Raw genomic sequence first — 6,350 nt, 5'->3', positions numbered from 1 at the left:
GTCAGCCGACCCTGCGCTCTCTACCCCTAACTTCTTTAAGGAGAACTACAGTTTGGTTGGTTTTTGTTTTCGTCTGCTGCGGCTGTTCTGTGAACCACTTCCTTTCTATGAGCAGTTCCTTTCCCATCAATGAGCACTTGTGCCTGAAGTCTGGAGATTTTTTTTCCTGACTTAGGAACATTCCTTTCATCTTGCCCGAGTAGAAACAGGCCATGTGGGAGACTAGGGTTCAAGATCAGGGGGTCTCGGGCAGACCAGCAGAGATAAGGCACACACACACACACACACACACACACACACACGGGGACACAAGATGACAGCTCCTGACTTGCATTTTTTTAAAATATATTTTTATTAGATATTTTCTTCATTTACATTTCAAATGCTATCCCCTTTTCTAGTTTCCCCTCTGAAAATCCCCTATCCCCTCCCCCCTCCCCCTGCTCCCCAATCCACCCACTCCTGCTTCCTGGCCAAACATTCCCCTGTACTGGGGCATAGAATCTTCTTAAGATCAAGGGCCGCTCCTCCCACTGATGCATATGCAACTAGAGACATGAGTCCCACCATGTGTTTTCTTTGATTGGTGGTTTAGTCCCAGGGAGCTCTGGGGGTACTGGTTAGTTCATTTTGTTGTTCCTCCTATAGGGTTGCAGACCCCTTCAGCTCCTTGGGTACTTTCTCTAGCTCCTTCATTGGGGACCCTTTGTTCCATCCAATAGATGACTGTGAGCATCCACTTCTGTATTTGCCAGGCACTGGCATAGCCTCACAGGAGACAGCTATATGAGGGTCCTGTCAGCAAAATCTTGCTGGCTTATGCAATAGTGTCTCGGTTTGGTGGTTGTTTATGGGATGGAGCTGGGTGGAGAATGGACTAGAAAAAACAGACTCATCATTTCATAGTCATTCTTAGTGCTAGAGACAAAATAATAATCTGGAGAAATCTCGACCCTGTTTCTTCATGGTGGCCAAAGCTCGTCTCTAACCTAAGGCATAGAGTTTGGTCCCATGTAGTGGTCCAAGAGGATGGAAGTGGATCTTGATGACAATTCCAGAGTGAGAAGCTTCCTGGGTGTGTGGATCTGGCATGTGAACCTTTTAAAAGTACTCCTATTCTAAACTTACCTGCATTTTAACTCCCACAACAGTCTCAAGCCGCCTCCTCCTCCTCCTCCTCCTCCTCCTCCTCCTCCACACATCACTCAAACTCAGCTTCCTGTTAGAACCATACAGAAAATCTTTAAAGATCAATATCCAGTCTGTGCCATTCTGCCATTAAATCAAAATCTTGGACTTGGGTCTCAGTACTTTTCTTAATGCCACTCCACATGATTCCACAGGGAAGCAAGGTTGCTACTAGCTCACAAAAATGGCCATGTCAGACCCCTCTGATAGTGATGACATGTAGCATGGGACAGTGGGACACATGCTCTCCCACTGCTGGATCCCTGGAGAGCCTGGGGGAAAGGCTGTGATGAGCTCTTGAGTGACAGGCACATTGTGAAGCCTGAATGCACATAAGCTCACACACAAGGGTCCTGCAGTCAGCAGCATCTTACTCTGTAGTGGGCTGCCCAGATTTGCCAAAGGAAACTAGAGAACCATTGCCTTCTTAGGGGGGATTTTGAAGACCTTGACAAACTCTAAATAATTTTTTAAAAATTAGAAACAAAGGATGATTTCATTCCGATAGGATGCCTGTGCAGCTAGCTCCATAAAGATAGATGCCACCCCTGCTCTGAGCGCCTGACATCCCACAGAGCCCAAAATGTAAAAGCTAACACATCTTGTCAAGCTCTAAAATAAGGGAAGCAGCTTGCCCACTTTTCTATTTAGTTGCTCTGCATTTGTTATGCTTAACTGCGAAGGTTTTTTTTTTCTTAAGGTAAAGAAAGGAAGGAGAGAAGAAGGAGGAAAGTAGGAGCAAGGGAAGGGTAGCAAAATTAACCATGATGAAGTAAAGGGCAGAACCTTGGTGAAGTGAGCTAGGGCTATCAAGTCTTTCATTTTGTCCGGAGTGTTGATTTGTTTCTTAATAATACAGGAAAGCAGACGCAACACCGGAGAATCAGAAAAAAACAAAACAAAGCAAAACACCTTTTTATAGACTTTTCCACACATTTAGCACTTAATTACATTCTTTCTTATATGATATTATGTCATTACAGGTGTACTGATGTTTCTGAATCTGGAACACACTTGCGTTGCAGTTTTACTAGCACCTGTTCACGGGATCTCGTTGCCTCCACATCACAGATCTGCTCTCAATAGCTCACCTAAGACTTGTGATTTTATGTTTGTTCCTTGTCCCCTAGTGTCCACTCTTCTTCTTCTCTGTGTGAATAGACCCTCCAAAGGAAGCAGAAGGCCCTTAGTAACAGTGGAATTGTGGAATCTCGAAAGCAGGTTGTCAGGAGTCTTAGTAAATAAAGCCCGTGGGTTGTTCGGCTTGCTTAGGTTGATATTCCCTGTGTTAAGATGCAGACACCTACAAGAAGCAGGTGGACACTGTATCAAGCAGAGCTTAGTGAGTCAGACCTCTGAAGCAGAAGGAGCCATAAAGTTGCTGGAGTAGAGGTGACGGATGAATTTCGCCACTCAGGTTGGAGTGCTGGAGTACATTGACTAGCAGGAATAGTTACAGCCCTCAGATGAGCAAGAGAGCCTTCAGCAGGCAAAAATGCCATCCTTAGCAACCTGGAGTGGGACATGGGAAAGGCAAACACCATCAGCTCTGGTGAAGAGCAATGGGGATGGGATTGTCCACAGAGAGTACTTAGTGACTGCTAGCTAGAACTGTCTGGTGCTGAGGCTGGCCCTAGAACTACCTGAGGTCCTAGCCTGGCTATGGACCTACGAGAGGGGACAAAACGGGAGCTCTCTCATTCACAGTGAGACTCACTGCACCTAAGAACCTGAGATGCTGGTGAGACTTAAAGCTTGAGCCTCAGCTTCTGCTACAAGGATGAGCTCAGAAACACAGATCACAGTGAGAAAAATAAACCAGAAGAAAACGACAACTATTGGACTTTTTCTCTCATCTGTGGACTCTGAACTGCACACAAACACATGCACACACAGTCATTCACACACGCATGTACACAATCATATCACATGAATGTACAAGGGGAAGGGATGATTCTTTGGAAAAGAACAGGAAATGTAAAACAGGAAAAAGGTAATGGGAGGTGAGCGTAGTCAAACAATACACAGGAACAAAGACGCCATTACAAAATCCAACATCTTCTACAACAAGAATACAGCAATATTTATTCTATGCTATAATAAAATGTTTTAAAATGCCAATTTTTGCCCCTAAAACAAGGTCATGAGAAGTCCCTAAATTAGGTAGATTGTTTGTATTTTAGTCCAGGGGAGTTAAAGACATACGTGGTCCTCTCTGTTGCTTTAACTTTTAGTAAATTTGTGTTTTTTAGCAAGCATTTAAGAAACCACCGAAGCTTCTCCATTGCATTTGTATTTTCTATTTAGGCTCTGTTGATAATCTCTTGGCCCTGCATTTGCAAGGAAGGGGGTAAAAGGATGGTACCCTGTGGGCATCTATGTCTGGCTCTGTTAATAACTATGTTCCATTTCTCATTACAGGCTGACATTTTCAAAGCCAAAAGCTGTTCTACAGTCCATTAGCCTCTTGCACCGGGCTGGGACTGAGCTCTATAACAAAGAGAAAGTAAGATTGGAAAAATCACGTGAGACCAAAATGGCAGGAGCAAGGTGCAAAGTTTAATAAGGTCAGCTCCTTTGTCTGCTGGCACCTGGAACTTGAGAGGCAGTCACTTTCCAGAAAGATCAGAAGAATCCTACAAAAAGCAGGAAAGGGTTGGCTTGCCCTGGGTGCTCTGCATGTCCAATACCTGGCTGGGTTTCTAGTTATCAGCTATCAGTTATCACTGAAGTGTTTTTGCATAATTGACAGCCACCAAATTTCAGTGGCATACAGGAGTAAGGTGCTAAGTTCACACACATGGGGCTGGTGTGGGCTGGACTGGGCCCAAAACAGGTGATTGGACATAGATTTGCCCCTTGTTGGGGTAAATAAACACTACACAGAATAAGACTCTTCACACCACTGTATGAGGGACATGGAAGCCTGCTGTCAAGCCCTGTTCACGTGCCAAGCCCAGCCTCACAGTTGATGGAGTATGTTCTTCCCATGGAAGTGGCAGAAGAGGAAACCAACTTGGAAATGGCTTGTCTACAGCAAGAGCCACCTTAATCTGGTCCATTTCAAGAGTAACAGAATTGTTACCAAGGTGATCAAGGACGGGTGATGGTGCTTCTATGACCTTGATCACTTACCTTCATACATGTAGATAGAACAGTGAACTCATAGCACCTTTCTAAGATATATTTGGAATATTCATTAGAAACTTCTTATTGACTGACCTTCTAAAAGTTTTGGTGTGTATAGTTTGTTGTGTAAAGTTGCCCATCTCTCATCCTGAGTGAGGTAACACAATCACAAAGGAACTCACACAATATGTACTCACTGATAAGTGGATATTAGCCCAAAACTTAGGATACCCAAGATATAAGATACAGTTTGCTAAACACATGAAACTCAAGAAGAATGAAGACTGAAGTGTGGACACTATGCCCCTCCTTAGAATTGGGAACAGAACACCCATGGGAGGAGTTACAGAGACAAAGTTTGGAGCTGTGACGAAAGGATGGACCATCTAGAGACTGCCGTATCCAGGGATCCACCCCATAATCAGCTTCCAAACGCTGACACCATTGCATTCACTAGCAAGATTTTGCTGAAAGGACCCAGATATAGCTGTCTCTTGTGAGACTATGCCAGGGCCTGGCAAACACAGAAGTGGATGCTCACAGTCAGCTAGTGAATGGATCACAGGGCCCCCAATGGAGGAGCTGGAGAAAGTACCCAAGGAGCTGAAGGGATCTGCAACCCTATGGGTGGAACAACATTATAAACTAACAAGTACCCCGGAGCTCTTGACTCTAGCTGCATATGTATCAAAAGATGGCCTAGTCGGCCATCACTGGAAAGAGAGGCCCATTGGACATGCAAACTTTATATGCCCCAGTACAGGGGAACGCCAGGGCCAAAAAAATGGGAATGGGTGGGTAGGAAAGTGTGGGGGAGGGTATGGGGGACTTTTGGGATAGCATTGGAAATGTAATTGAGGAAAATATGTAATAAAAAATATTTAAAAGAAAAAAGAAAAAAAAAGTTGCCCATCTCACTTTTACATTAACAAACGACTAACAACAACTATAATGGATTGGCTGGATAAAGTACATGACATCAGGATGATCAGGTGTGCCTTGCCGTATTTAAGACATAAAAGCAGACTATTTAAAGACACGGAGTAAAACTGCCAATATACTTGGTTGGTACAAACAGCCTGTTGTAAGACAGTGGGTATGCTGTTCCAATTCTGTCTTTTAAGTGTCAAGCTGTAGATGTTCACGGTAAGATTTAATGGGGGGGGGTGGAGGGGGAGGTTGGTGAGACTTCCATGGTTGAGAGCATCTATTTCTCTTCCACAGTACTGAGATTGGTTTCCAGGACCCATCTCACAACAGCCTACAACTCCAGCTCCAAGGAGATCTGACATCCTCTTTCAGTCTCCATGGACACACACACACATAACTTTAAAAGATTATTCATGAATCTAAGTCTAAAATAAAATAGTAACCTATATGTAGACACAATTTCCCTTTAAGATCCATTCAGCTTGTTACGGTCTAATATTTGGTGTAACTCCAAAAGTCTTAGGTTGAAACAACACTTCTGAGATAGCATTATGGGGGAGGAGGGGAGACTTTGAGGTATCGTTAAATCATAAGATCTTTTTTCTCATAAATAGAGGATAAAATACAAAGGGATCTGCCTGTTCCCTTTATAAAAAGAAAATTAGAGGACTCATCTGGCCCTTTCACCATGTGAAGTGTAACAAGAAAGTCTAGTCATAGAAACAGACCTGACTGATGCTGATACCTTGATTTTGAACTTGCTGGCTTTTTAAACTTTTTAAAAAACATTTTCCATATATAAAATACAACTCCTGTCCTATATTTCCCACCTCCCTACATCCTTATGATCTCTCTCTCTCTCTCTCTCTCTCTCTCTCTCTCAAAACACACAAATAACACATACATGCGCGCACACACACTAATAAAAATCAAAATTAGCAATCAAAGACCATTAGGACAAAATATGACAAGATTAAACAAAAAGTCCATAGGAAAGAAAGAAAGAAAGAAAGAAAGAAAGGAAGAAAGGAAGGAAGGAAGGAAGGAAGGAAGGAAGGAAGGAAGGAAGGAAGGAAGGAAGGAAGGAAGAAAGAAAGAAAGAA

General features: G+C 43.4%; 1 pseudogene; it reads right to left on the bottom strand.

The window, feature by feature from the left end:
• The window catches only part of LOC110302341, a 126,596-nt pseudogene that overhangs the window by 5,446 nt on the left and 114,800 nt on the right, over positions 1 to 6,350 (bottom strand).

Source organism: Mus caroli, chromosome 9 (assembly GCF_900094665.2).
Source record: "Mus caroli chromosome 9, CAROLI_EIJ_v1.1, whole genome shotgun sequence".
NCBI lineage: Eukaryota > Metazoa > Chordata > Mammalia > Rodentia > Muridae > Mus > Mus caroli.
This window is presented reverse-complemented; position numbering and strand designations above follow the sequence as displayed.